We start from the raw sequence: 15,141 nt of genomic DNA on the forward strand, positions 1-15,141 counted from the left end.
AAGGTTAAGTTGTTCAAGATCATCAAACAAGGCAGTCGGCCTTGGGAGGCTGCACTCTTAACCTCCTCATTATACTGTGTGAAGTCTTTAAAAAATGTAGAAATACAGGAAGGGGAAGAATGGCCCTACATTGTGCAAGAGATAGAACTTGGTCTTTGGAGTCAGGCAGGTCTTATTACAACCCTGGCTCTGCTACTTAGCAACTATTTGACCTACTACTTAAACTCCATGAACCTCAGATTTTCCATCTGTAAAGTGGATGCAGTAATATATGCATCACAGCATTCCTGTGGGAATTAAGTAAAATGTTGTCTATCCAATACACTGTGGGAGTCAAGTATTTCTTCAGAGGTAACTTACCTAATCCTCAAAACAACACTTTGAGGTAGGTATTCTTATCATCACTCCTATTTTACAGGTAGGAAAATTAAGATTTAGAGACATTAAGTAACTTTCCCAACATAACACTCAGCAGAGCAAGAATTCAAACTTAGGAAGTCTGATTCCACAATGCAAGCTCTCATCTGTTTCCTTCCACATGTGAAAAAGACCTGGGAATCAGGGTTAAAGACAAGCTTGAGAAGGTTCTACAAGTACAGCACTAGAGAAAAAGCCAGTTCATATTTAGAGTACATTCATGCAAAAATAGGGTCCAGTATGTATGCTATGTTCTGTGCTGTTCAGATTGCATCTATACAGGGGTGTTCAAGTCTGGATGATACTTTTTAACGGATACTAACATACTGAAAATGACTATGATAATGACAGGTGTTGAAAATGATCTCAAGAGAGGAACAGCTGGAAATGTTTTGGTTTGATGAAGGTGCACAAGGGGTCAGAGAAATAGATGTCTTTGGGAAAGACTGCTGTCCAGCAGGTTGACCATACCTTGATATAATCACTATGGGTCCTGACTCTGTTCCTAGACTTGAAAGTTCAAGGGTTTTACTGTATTAGTTAATCAATATTCAGAGTTGAGCATATACTTGGTAATTGATTCATACTAACCAAACCTCTAAGAGACTGATGCATATGCTGGAATGTTAATTAATTGCTTAAAATAGGAACATAAGTACCAAACAGATCTTATACATGTGTTAGCTGATCAGAGTACCTTTTTGTTTTTAGGGGATCTTATATTCTTCTGTCAGAATGTGTATTAACCCTGTGGTAATAAGCTAACTTGTTAGCTTGCAAGCAGGGTGAAAAGTGCAAGCCCTTTATGTTTTCTGACTTAGGGTGATGGGCAAAAACTGATGTCTCATTATTTTATTAACTAAACTTATTCATGTGGACAATATTCCATATGAGCTTTTGAACATCTGTATCTTGTCTGCAAATTGTTTTTATTCTTGTTTTTCAGTCGGGTCATTTTTAATTGGATGTTAGATTTCTATTGCTTTTCCTTTTTGTACAGTGTAAAGTGTTTTTCAAAATTATGTGTAACATCAGACATAATTATTTAAAATCAATACATTTTTATTTAAGGAATTTTACATGTTGTGATTCCTTCCACTGCCCATCAAGTTCACAGCAATTCTTCTAAAACTTGAGTCAGGGTTTATCTTCCAGATAGGTCTTTTGAAAAGAACCTATGCTTAATTCACAGTTGTGCTGTGTTTAGTCAATAATTGTTTTAGTTGGGCTTCTTTTATCTCCACTTGACTATGGACATACTGATGACATACTTTAAACATTTCCCCACCTGGCATCTTTGAGATCTAATCTCTTCATGTGATTTGCTTTAGGGCCACTTTTCGGATCAGAGTTACATGGATTTGTATGGTTCTCCATTTCAAACACCCTCGAAACATGAATGAATTCAAATCATATTCCCTCCCCAGTTATCACCCCCAAGAATAGTACAGACTGTGGGATATGCCAATAGCTTAGGTCAAAATATTTAAACATTTGGCCTTTCATACTTCTAGCAACTCTGTCTTGTAGTTCTTTCCCACGGATCTAACAAATAGTTCTGTGAGGAAAGCAAAAGCACATCGTTCCTCTAGGAGGCATTTTCAGTGATGTGGGTCTGCAGGAAAAGCCCTGTGGGGATAGACCTCAGTTATCTATTGGGTTGTTTCCTATTGATTGATAGTTTTTTTTATATAAATGTATGTGTATATAAAATATTAATTTATATTTAGATAATTCAGATAAAATGAGATTTGTATGTATAGGTCGTAAAAAATGAGGTATAAAATTTTGTTATATCAGTTACAGCATTGTCTGTCATAATTCACTTGTTTTTTGACTTTCTATTTTATTTTATTTATTTATTTTATTTTAATTCCAGTATAGTTAACCTACAGTATTATATTGGTTTTAGGTGTGCAATATAGCGATTTAACAACTTTATACATTACTCGGTTCTCATCATAAGTGTACGCTTTAAGTCCCATCACCTATTTCACCCCTCCCCCCCACCTCCCCTCTGGAAAGCATCAGGTTGTTCCCTGTAGTTTTTTTTTTTTAAAGGTTTTATTCATCCACTTGACAGAGAGAGAGAGAGAGAGAGCACAAGCAGGGGGGAGTGGCAGGCCGAGGGAGAGGCAGAAGCAGGTTCCCCACTGAGCAGGGAGCCCGATGTGGGCCTCGATGTGGGGCTCGATCCCAGGACCCTGGGATCATGACCTGGGCCGAAGGCAGACATCCAACCAACTGAGCCACCCAGGTGCCCCTGTTCTCTGTAGTTAAGTGACTTTATATGTCTTCTGCCATGCCCGTAATATATCTGAGTTTTATGTTTTATCAAAATAGCTTTCTTCCCCCAAGATTATATTTTCCCATTTTTTTATCCTTTAAAAAATTTACATTTTAAATACAACTGGAATTTATTTTAAAGTGTAGCATGAAGAAGGCATTTTATTTTAGTTTTTTCCTTCTCCTAATGCCATTTATTAAATACTCTGTCATTTCCTGACTGGTTTTAAATGCCTCAATTATCATAAACTAAGATCATATGTATGTATATATATATTTTTTTTTCTGGACTTTTAATCCTATTCTATTGATCTATTTGCCTATTTTCCACAAAGCACATTATTTTAAATGTTGTGACTTTAAGGTACATGTTGATATCTGGTAAAATAAGTCTTTTTTTTTGTTCTTTTTCTAAAGAATCTTGACTTTTTTGGCACATTTCATAGATGAACTTTAGAATTAGTTTGCCAATTCTGTAAAATAACCTGTTGGAATTTTGATTAAAATTGCATCACATGTATTATTTAATTTGGGGAGCATTAATATCTGTATAATATTGAACCTTTTTATCTAGGACTATCTTTTAAGGCTTCCATTAAAATTATATGGTTATCTTCAATACATTTCATACTTTTAAGTTTTTTTTATGTAATACAAGGTTTCATTGGAATTGAATTATAGTGCTCTTCTCTATTACATTTGAAATTAGTTGTTGCTGATTAGGAAAAGCTGTAGATTTTTATATGTTAATCTTGTTTCTACCTTTCTGAAAATTATAATTAGTCCATAGAGATATTGTGTGATTGCCTTGGATTTTCTGGGTATATATCTACCTTGCTAGTATATTTATAAATATTTCATATTTATTTCATTTTTTCTGATCTTTTTGTATTAACCAGTAACTCTAGGGCAAAATTATTGACCATAAAAGTAGGCATCATTTTATTTTGTTCCTGACTTTTATGGAGATGTGGTATTTTACTCTTCAGAATAGTTTACAGATATTTTACCTTTCAGAATGATATTTGGAAATTGGCAAACTGTTGGTAACTGTTGATGAGTGATAGGTACACAGAGATCATTCTTTCTGTGCATATATGTTTGAAATTTCCATAATAAAATGTTAAATGAAAAAAATAGAACCAAATTAAAAAAATATGAATTGTTTTAGGTTTTTGGGTGGAAATCCCTTTTCAATTTAAGGAAGCATCTTTTTTCCCTAACTTATTGTAAATTTTCTATTAGGGATGGGTATAGAATATGTGTCTTCAAAAAACTATTTTTGAAAGAAAAACTGTGACATGGCCTACCCATCTCAAAAGACCAAGGAAAAGCATGAGACTCTCAATATAAAAAATTGAGAACTCACTCGCCAAATATTTAGGTTGGCTTCTCTCTCATCAACTGACAGTTTTCAATAAAAGCAGAAGTGCCTTGAGGGCCCTCGCTCATTGCTGACAACATGGAAGGGACTAAATAAATCATGTATCATTGTTAGAGGGCTTTCGGGAGGAGAGGGATGTAGGCCATGGTAGCTGTGTTGTACCACCCCGGTCCCCTCTCAGGACCGAACGACTTATCCCCCCAGCTGCTTGGATTATAGCTGCCTGACAGTTTTCAGCTGCCAACCCTTTCCAGGAATTGCCCGTGGCTGGAAAGAACCACCTTGCTCGAGCTTCTGCCCCCTTCCCAGGAGCAGCTGTGTCCAATGACTGGCCTGTGTGGGGCTATAGAATCCTAGCTTCCTTGCCCAGCTCAGAACAGGTCGAAAGGGCTTTCCCAGCTTCAGAGCTCCATGCTGGCTGGCTGATGAGGCCTTAGGGCTGCCAGATAAAATAAATACAGATGCCCAGTTAACTTTCAGTTTTAGATAAACAACAATTTTTTAGAATCAGTATGCCCTAAATATTGCATGGGACATCTTGCTGCTAAAATTTGTTTTGCTGTTTATCTCAAATTCAAAGTTAACTCTGTGTTTATTTGCTAAATCTGGCAGCCCACAGAGGCATGGGGGCCTGATTTCTCCTGTAAGCCTGCTCCTTCTTTTTTTGGATTTAACAGACATATTCAGGATATTCTGGCAGCCCACAGAGGCATGGGGGCCTGATTTCTCCTGTAAGCCTGCTCCTTCTTTTTTTGGATTTAACAGACATATTCAGGATATTCCATCGTAAAATAACAGACTACACATTTTTTTCAAGTGCTTCTTTCCCTTACTCCACCTGTTGATTCTTGAGAGCACTCTCCAACCAACTCCCTGCATGCTGTTGTCTCAGAGTCTTTCTCACTAACGAGTCTGCGATAGAGAATTAAAACACCTTTCCTTGCCCTGCCCAAATTTCAGAACCAATTCAGAGATTGGCACACAGGTCCGAAAGACAGAGGTCTCTCTAGATTTATGATTGAAGAGCAGAGACTCGAGAACGTGGCTAAGTCAGAGCCTAGGGTTTGCTCATCTGTCATTCCCGATCCAATTTGCTCAGAGTACCTCACTAAGCTTTCTTTATAGCTGTTCCTGTCACCTGTTCATCAATTTGGTAAAGTCATTCCTCCTCTCCTGGGGAGGTGGAAGGCAGTGGGCAAGAAGCCAGGACTATTAACTCTTGCTACTGTCCCTCTACGTGAAAACAAAGCCAAGGCAAAGAGGTCTCTCACTAAACTAGGCTTTGTGAAGGATAAAAGCAGCCGTGGTCAAACGGTCAGTGCAAATGATCATGTATGAGTCTGATGCAAAATCAGCTGAGACCTTCGAAAGTATGGATTCTGTGTCTTTTGCCTCCTCTGACTTTTCTCCTCGAAGTGAGGAATTTCCTCAGGACTTATGTTTGTCTCTCTACTTGATCTGTGTGATCTGCTTTGTCAAGCTAGCTAGTCTTAATGTAATGCTTTCAGAGGCGTGACCTTCAAAGCCACACGTGCTTTGGCCTTTCCCCCGAGTTTCATTCAGTTCTGTATTTCCAGCAGTTTCATCCTCTACCCCTCAATTTTCTGGAAATACCCTGAATACAATAAGTTTCTGCTTCAGTCACCCTCTTGCTTGGGTGCGAACAAATTCTCATTTACGGTGCCAAGCAATGAGGGGTCTGTTGTGAGGAGAACGCACATGGGAACCTGGCAAAGCAAACATCAAGGCTTCAAGAAGAGCAGGGACTGGAGGGTGGGACAAGGCATGAATGGCATTTGTTTTAAATTTTCAAAGGACCTGTCTCTTGAGTGCTTACTATGTGCTAGGCAAGGAAGGGATCCCAAAATACCCAGTGAAGGACCTCAGCTGTAGCTGTTGGTATTTCTACTCTAGTGATCCATCTTTTTTTCTTTCAAGATTTTATTTATTTGACAGAGAGAGTGAGAGAGAGAGGGAGGGAGGGAGAGAGAGAGCGCACATGCAGGGGCAGCAGGGAGGGTGAGGTGAGGGAGAAGCAGGCTCCCCGAGTGAGCCCAGGACCCTGGGATCATGACCCAAGCCCAAGGCAGATGCATAACCGACTGAACCCCCTTACCCCCCAGGTGCCCCTCTAGTGATTCATTCTTAATGGACCTCACTTTCAGCATGTCTTGCTTCCTTCTGTCGTAACTGCTGGCTTAGGTTTTCCCTCTGTCTCACAGCTTTAGTGTATTCATTTTACTTGTGCTTTATGGTTCTTCTTAAGTTTATGACTCTTCTTGGTATCTTTTCAGGGTCAGCTACATGTAACAGCCTTAATTCTTTGTATGTAGGTGGGTTTTTTTCTCTCCAGACACATGAGACAAGTAATTTGATTGGTGGGGAGCACTTTTTTTTTTTTAAGATTTTATTTATTTATGTGTGTGAGAGAGAGAGAGCACCAGAGGGGATAGGGTCAGAGGGAGAAGCAGACTCCCCGCTGAGCAGGGAGCCCGATGCGGGGCTTGATCCTGGGACTCCAGGATCATGACCTGAGTCGAAGGCAGTTGCTTAACTAACGGAGCCACCCAGGCGGCCCCGGGAGCAGGTTTTTTGAGCCAGGGCTGCTCAGAGGTCCCTGATCAACCTGTAGGTTGGCTGCCTCTGGGTCAGATGTTGACACCAGGCTAACCAGTTATGGCTGGAGGGATTATGTGGTCCCTGAAGACTGTCTTTTACCCCTTTTGCAAGCCCTGAGTCAGGGTGAGTCCATTGTGGGTCCATCTCTTCCCTTTTGTTAAAGGAACAACCATCTTGCATTCCAGTTAGTTGGGAAACCCTGGTCTCATATTTGAATCCATTTTTCTCTTGATTTCCAATTTGTACCTGCCCAATCATATTGATTCTTTGTAAACTGTCAGTCAGCTCAGGCTTCCATACCCAAATACCATAGACTGGATGGCTTAAACAACAGAAATTTATTTCTTATGGTTCTGAAGGCTGGCGAGTCAAAGATCAAGATGCCAACATGGAGGGTCAGGTCCGGATGTAGGCTGTCTTCCTGGCTTGCAGATGGCCACCTTTTTGCTGTGTCCTCACATTGCGGGGGCAGGGGGGAGAGAGAGAAAGAGAAGGAGAGAGAAAGAGAGAGTGAGAGAGAAAGAGAGAGGGAGAGAGAAAGAGAAAGAGAGAAAAAGAGAGAGAGAGAAAGAGAGGGAAAGAGAAAGAGAGAAAGAGAAAGAAAGAAAGAGAGTGAGAGAGAAAGCTCTCTGGTGTTTCTTCTTATAAAGGCACTAATCCCATCGTGAGGCCCCACCCTCAGAATCTCATCTAACCCTTTTTACCTTCCCGAAGTCCCATCTCTCAGTACCATCATGCTGAAGGTTAGTTAGGCTTCGAGTATGAGTTTTGGGGGGACACAAACATTCAGTCCATAACATGGGCGATTACCTGTTCCTTTGTCTTCATTTCTCACTATAACTGTTCAAATCCAGAAACTCCTTATATTCTTTCTTAGACACTTACAAAAAAATATATTTTTTCCCTATTTTGCTGATTTCACATCCTGCTTCCAGACTAACTTTCTTAAAGTTTGTCTCTTGTTACTCTACTGCTTAAATCACTTTAATAGCTCCCTGCAGTTAATTAAAGTTCAAATGTCTTCACTTGGCATTCAAGGCCCTTCATGATGTAGGCCAATGGATGCTTTTAATATGTTCTCCAATCATTTTTCTTTTCATGTTTTCTGTCTTTGAGTCTGTGTTTCTTAAAGTGTAGTCCTCAGGACACCTGACCAGATTTACTTGGATGTTGTTGAAAGTAGTTTCTTAAGAGCCTCCCTAGAAACAGTGAATGATATCTCTGTGAGCGGGGCCCAGGAATCTGTATTGAAAACAGAAATCCCAGCTGATTCTTATACATATTAAACTTCAGGAGTGTACCCAGTATAGTCAGTGAGGAAAAGGAGAGTCCTCCTTTTTGTGGATACTCTGGAAGGAGAGGTCAGGAGTGTTTATTGTCTGTTTATTTGTTTGTTTTTGTCTTTTTTTTTTTTTAAGGATTTTATTTATTTGACACAGAGATAGAGACATCCAGAGAGGGAACATAAGCAGAGGGAGTGGGAGAGGGAGAAGCAGGCTTCCCGCCGAACAGGGAGCCTGATGCAGGGCTCCATCCCAGGACCCTGGAAACATGACCTGAGCCGAAGGCAGATGCTTAATGACTGAGCCACCCAGGCACCCCCAGGGGTGTTTTTTTATGGGGTAAGGTAGGTATTAGGCTTCTCTGATGGTTTCACCACCATTAAAAATGACCAGTTCATCATATGCATCAAAAACCTAGTGGTTCTAATTCTTTTCTTTCTTTCCTTTTTTTAAAGATTTTATTTATTTGAGAGAGAGAGCATGAGCAAGAGGAGGGGTAGCGGGAGAGGGAGAAGCAGACTCCCCATTGAGAGGGGAGCCCAATGTGGGGCTCAATCCCAGACCCTTGGGATCATGACCTGAGCTGAAGGCAGATGCTTAACCGATTGAGCACCCAGGCTCCCTGATTGTAATTCTTTAAGGCAGTGATTTCCTTCCCTTTCCCTTTTCCTTCCCTTTCCTGCAGTGATTTTCAAGCTGTGCTCTAAGGAACACTCAGAGGCCCCACAGAAAGTGAGGGGCACCTGAGTAGATGGGCTTCATAACTTCATTTTCTCTACTTTCACCGAAATAATTCCATTTTTATCTGTTTTACATTTTCAGGTTATCAGATTATATTTGGTTTTTGTCTTTTGTTTTTTTGTGTGTGGGGGGTTTGCTATTTATTTATAAGAAATATTCTACATCCGTGATCCTCTCAAGAAAGCAATGCTGTGGGCCTTGACCAGTTGGAGGATGAAGTCATCAGACTCACCCACTCTTCTAATGGCCCCACAGATAGTGAAGGTTTTAAAATTGGGCATTGAGGGTGCCTGGGTGGCTCAGTTGGTTAAGCATCTGCCTTCAGCTCAGGTCATGATCCCAGGGTCCTGGGATCGAATCCTTCATTGGGCTCCCTGCTCAGCAGGGAGTGTGCTTCTCCCTCTACCCTTCCTTCCTGCTCGTGATCTCTCTCACTCTCTCTCTGTCAAATAAATAAATAAAATCTTAAAAAAAAATGGTCATTGAACCTGCCTGGCATCTTGTCAACCTCAGCCCCGTCCATCTGGATGGATGTGTGGTCCTTGGTGCCCATGATGGTGGTTGGTGGCAGAGCATTTCTGCAGCAGGGACAGGTCCACGGGCTCACTGGCCTTGTTCCGCATGTTGAGGGTACGCCTGCTAACATTGCCACGAGTGTGAGCACAGAAAGAAAAGTAAGATACATTTGAAAGGAATGTTCTGCTTTAAGGTTTTCTAAATGTCTCTGTTCTGGGTTTTCTTTTTCTTTCTTTTTTGTTTTTATTTAAATTCAAGTTAGTTAACATATCGTGTATTATTAATTTCAGGGTAGAATTTAGTGAGTCATCATTTGTTTATAACACCCAGTTCTGATTTTAATCATACCTTTTCCTCTTCCAGCTTTCAAACCATTTGAGAAGTAAATGCAGTAGTTAGATGGAGATTTTTTAAAAAAAATCAGCTTTATAATTAGTAATGCTCAACTGGGGATTGTAGCCTAGATCCATGGCAACTATCAGGTTTTCCAATATCTCTCCAAGACTCAAATTTAGGACAACTCACCTGTAGGACTAATACCTTTCTCTGATAGTCCTCAGTTTTTTTTTTTTTTTAAAGATTTTATTTATTTATTTGAGAGAGAGAGAGAAGGAGAGAGATCGTGAGGGGAGGGGGAGAGGGAGAGAAAACATCTCAAGCAGACACCCCGCTGAGCATGGAGCCTGATGTGCAGCTCGATCCTAGGACCCTGAGATCATGACCTGACCCAAAATCAAGAGTTGGATGCCCAACTGACTGAGCCACCCAGGCACCCCAGTCCTCAGATTTTTGATCTTAGTTCTTAGTGTTTTCCATGTCCAGTGTGGCAGATTTCCTTGATCGAGGAGATGGTCAATTTCTCCAGATGGTCCTGCTTCTTCCTTTCTGCAACCACACTTCTAAAACCAACCACATCTCCTCTGTGGATTATCTTTTGCCATGAGAAGTGCTCTGAAATGGGACAAAAGAGGGGCCTGAATTAAATGATCAGCATGGCTGCTCTGCATTCTTGGCTGAAAATAAGTCCCCATTCTATTTTTTATTTCAATTTATGCCCAGCTATGTTAGGGAATATCAGAAGTCAGTCAGTAAGCAAGGATGACAGCACAAAATTTTTCAAATAATATAATATCAGCAATAGAAAACATCCCCAAATCAAAAGTCCAATAACCAAAGTTTCTTTCCTTTATATAAATTTAAGTACAAAGAAATTAGAGCTCTTACTAACTTTTCATCCTGCTCAATTTCAGAGGGGTCTCACTCAGACTCTGGGTAGAATCAATTTCAATTTCCTTACAATTGGCAGCTTTGGCATTTATCCATCCAAACAATGGATATTGTTTCATGTGAGAGTTATCAGCACTGTAAACTAAATATTTGCTTTTTCATGGCACATGATTGCATTTTACTTCGCAAACAGCCTTTGAAATTAGGCCTTGTCATATGACTCACACTGACCAGTGAAATGTGAGTTGAAATGATGTATTACCTCCTGGTGGGAAATTTATGAGCCAGCATGCACTTTGCTTAGCTCTATACTTCTGCCCTGGCACTTGTGGAAGTATTGGGTTGAGATGGAACATGCAACAGATGAGGTCCCTGATTTATTATGATAAGCAGAATCCCCTTGCTGACTTGTAATAGACATGCAGTATGGACTGAAAAATAAACTGTCACTATTATCAAAACTATGTTTTTGGAATTGCTTGTTACTACATAATAATCTAGTTCATACTGACTGATACACTCTCAAGAATACTGAAACTGAATTAATTCAACCTAAAGTCTTTCAAAAGCCCCACTTTTTAAGGAGTCTAAAATATGACTAGGTCACAAATAAATACAATTATCAAGAAAAAAATTTAGAACATAGTCAAAATCCTTATCTTTTGATTAGTTATTATAAGCAAGATGATTTTCTTGAACCCTGAACTTGAGGTGCTCCTGACCAGTCAGTAGTATTTGAAGGAGGGAGAGAGACAGTGGAAACACACATGTGCTAAGAGAAAGTCTAGTCTTAGCTTCACTAGGATATCAGTCAGTCTGTGCCAGTTGCTTGGAGACCATGGCCAATAAATAGAAACTCAGGAGAATCTTCCTCAAGAGATTAATTATGGATTAAGTATGTCATGAGGCCATAGATGTGTTTTGCTGCATCTTGGGGAAAATTTATCTATGCATAATGCATCCTGTCCCAGGGAATAGCTTTTGTAAAATTTAGAAATTTACAAAGGTGGGGCTGGGTGGTCAGATGGTTAAGCGTCTGCATTTGGCTCAGGTCACGATCCCAGGGTCCTGGGATCGAGCCCCACATCAGGCTCCTGGCTCAGTGGGGAGCCTGCTTCTCCCTCTCCCTCTGCCTCTCTCCCTGCTCATGCTCTCTCTCTCTCTCTCTGTATCTCTGTGTCTCAAATGAATAAATAAAATCTTTAAAAAAAAAAGAAATTTACAAAGGTGACATGCCCAGATAATTATCTGAGGTATCTTTCTTTCCTGTTCAACATATTCAAAATCTTCTTAGTTCCATCTGCCTTTTGAGGACCGTGTCTCCGCTACACTAGGGTAGAACTGCATGTGAGCTCTCTAAGGCATTGCTTCCACTTTTTTCGGTGAGAGTCATTTCTAGTCCTTTACTACAATGGCTGTTTTCTTGGGGTCTTGCTTTGGAATTGCCTTGGCTAGGGGTCTGCACACTATGGTCTGGAGGCAGAGAGTCTAACCCACTGCCTCATTTTTTATATGGTAAAATATAAATTTATATTTATATTTGAACATATTAATTTATGGCATGCATTAATAAATAAAATGTTCTTTACATTTTTAATGGTTGAAGAAATCAAAAGAATAATATTTTGTGGGGCACCTGGGTGGCTCAGTCGGTTGGGCATCTGTCTTCAGCTCGGGTCGTGGTCCCGGGGTCCTGGGATTGAGCCCCGCAGGGAGTCTGCTTCTCCCTCTCCCTCTGTCTGTGGCTCTGCCTACTTGTGCTCTCTATCTTTCTGTCAAATAAATAAATAAAATCTTAAAAAAATATTTTGTGATACATGAAAATGACATGAAATCCAATTTTGATGTCCACATTTAAAGTTTTATAGCAGTACAACCATGCTGATTCATTTCTGTGTTGCCATGGCTTCTTCCACATGCCATGGCAGAGTGAATAGTGGCAACTGAGGCTATATGACCTACAAAGACCAAAATATTTATTGGCTGGCCCTTTACAGGAAAAGTTGGCTGACTATTAGCCTAGGCATATGAGTTTTGCCTCCTTTAGCCAATCCCTGCCTTGAAACTCTTGTTAAGGTCTCTGATGTATTCCTAGGGGCCCAGTGAAAGTCAATACTTCTATAGTGGGTTCTATCTTTGACCTTGCTTCTCCTGTTCTTTGACTTTTTTTCTGGACTTGACTAACTTCTGATACTTCAGAGGAACAAAACCACTTCCTTCTTTACCTGTCTTTTTACTTTTTTTTTTTTTCTCTTTTTCCTGGACCAGTCATCTCTTTTCCTAACATACTCTCCTAGATTTTTTTTTACTGTGGCTTTCTTCATAACGAGAGAGATGAAATCAAGGACTTCGGCTTTGCCTGAAACATTCATTGCTGACAGGCATCTTGTCTGCCTTCAACTTCTTTTTTTTTTCTTTGAAGATTTTATTTATTTATTAGAGAGAGACACAGCGAGAGAGTGAACACAAGCAGGGGGGGGTGGGAGAAGCAGGCTTCCCGCTGAGCGGGGAGCCCAATGCGGGGCTCGATCCCAGGACCCTGGGATCATGACCTGAGCCGAAGGCAGATGCTTAACGACTAAGCCACCCAGGCGCCCCTGCCTTCAACTTCTTAAAAGTGTATAATTCCATCTAGGAGATACTCTTCCATGATACCAGCACCTGTCCAGGCCTAGACTCAATATATGATTGTCTTGCTTGGCTCCCCCTTAGCACGTCTTATTTTTTCTGCATCTTAAAGTCCTAACTATAAAACTCCTAGGCTTGTTTCCTCAGGATATAAGCAATACTGTCTCTTCTTAAAATAGCCATATCATCTTGAAACCGACTCAGTAGGTTTTAAGAATTCTGCCCTGGCTGTCTCAGTCTTCCCTTTCCAATCTGCCCGCATATTCTGTAACGACCTGGTATGGTTTAAACAACAGAAATTTATTCTCTCGCAGTTCTGGAGGCTAGAAGTCTGAAATCAGAGTGTTGGCAGGGCTGGTTCCTTCTGAGGCTGTGCAGGAAGGAGGCGTTCCAAGCCTCTGTCTCCGGCTTTTAGATGGCGGTCTTCTTCCTGTGTCTCTTTACATTGTCTTCTCTCTATGTGCGTTTGTGCCCAAATATGATACCGGTCATTACTTTAGGGATCCAGCCTAATCCAGTATAACCTAATTTTACTTTAACACATTGCATCTGCAAGGATCCTATTTCTAAATAAAGTCACATTCTGAGATACTGGGGGTTAAGACCTCAACATATGAATTTTGGGGGGACACAATTCACTTCGAGCTTCTCTCCCATACCTTGCCCCTGCGCCTTCCTCCATAGGTTTCTTTGTATCCTGGGTATCCTCTCTCTTCTGGTATCAATTCATCTTCTCGTTTTATAGTATAATTTTTATGGGTAGTTAGATTGGAATATATATCCTTTTTTCTTTTTGGTGTTCTAGCTTGGCTTTGAAGATTTCTTATTTTCCTTTTATATTGATTTAGCTTTTTCTCTAGGGCCTTTCCCTTTCTCCTAAGGAATTCTCTTTTTTCCTCTAGAGTCTAACTTGGTCAACTATTGTTCTTTTATTTTTCGTTTTTTCCCCCTCTGTTCTGACTCTGCTAGGAAAACTGAAGCATATCCTTTAAAATCAATGCATTTGTTCTCTTATTTTATGGGCAAAACTGATTCCCAGAGGCAGTGTGCCAGGCAGAGGCCTTTAAAGTTTTTGGTTTTTTTTCATTTTAAAATTTAATTAGAAAAATGAAAAGCAATTGTGGTAAAATACATGTAAAAATAACTATCTTAACCATTTTTAAGTGTATAGTTCCAAACGTAAAGTATATCAACATTGTTGCATTTAAATTACTTTTAACCTTCGGTTTACAATTTAATTTTTTGTCTTCCTATACCAAGAAGATGACATATCCCCTATAGGATGAATACGTACATTCTTCTCTAAATTTTTATTATGAAAAGTTTTAGATATAAAGAAAAGTTGAAAGAAGTATGATGAACACTCATATACCTACATTCAACAATATTATTTAATTATATTTATTTTATCTGTATGTATTTATGTGCATAAATATATATATTTATGTATTTTTGTGTTTATGAATGCATATAGTGTATGAAAAAATATATACTTTTATGTACTGCCTGAAAGCAAATTATGGAAATCAGGAATTTCGTCCAGTATTTTTCATCATATATCACATAAAAATAAGGATAGTCACTTACAGAACCACAATAGCATTATCACACCAGAGAAAAGAAACAAATTTCCTAATATCCATATAAAAATTTTCCCCAAAATGTCTCTTACAGGTTTTTAAAGTTGGTTTTGAGAACTATCAAAATTCATGCACTGCATTCCAATTCTTTTTGTTTATCTATTAAGATACTTCTTGTTTCTATTTGAAGCCAAAATTTGAGTCTCTAAAATAAAAAAGCTGTGGTGGACTTATGTAAATTAACAAATGACAGTGGACAAGCCAAATGATTTCAAGAGATTTATCTATTTATTTTTTAAAATTTTTAGAAAAGGATTTTATTTATTTATTTGAGACAGAAAGAGTGAGAGAGAGAAAGAGAGCATGAGCAGGAGGAGGGGCAGAGGGAGAAGCAGACGCCCCAGTGAACAGAGAATCTGACACGGGGCTCCATCCCAGGACCCCTAGGATCATGACCTGA

General features: G+C 39.7%; 1 non-coding gene across 1 annotated transcript; it reads right to left on the bottom strand.

Moving 5' to 3' along the window:
- Positions 1–1,934: 1,934 nt before the first annotated feature.
- LOC113923269 lies at positions 1,935–2,066 on the bottom strand. Its single transcript, XR_003520267.1, has one exon. It is a non-coding gene; the product is annotated as a small nucleolar RNA SNORA18 (small nucleolar RNA).
- Between the last annotated feature and the right edge of the window lie 13,075 nt (positions 2,067–15,141).

This window comes from Zalophus californianus, chromosome 9 (assembly GCF_009762305.2).
Source record: "Zalophus californianus isolate mZalCal1 chromosome 9, mZalCal1.pri.v2, whole genome shotgun sequence".
Lineage (NCBI taxonomy): Eukaryota > Metazoa > Chordata > Mammalia > Carnivora > Otariidae > Zalophus > Zalophus californianus.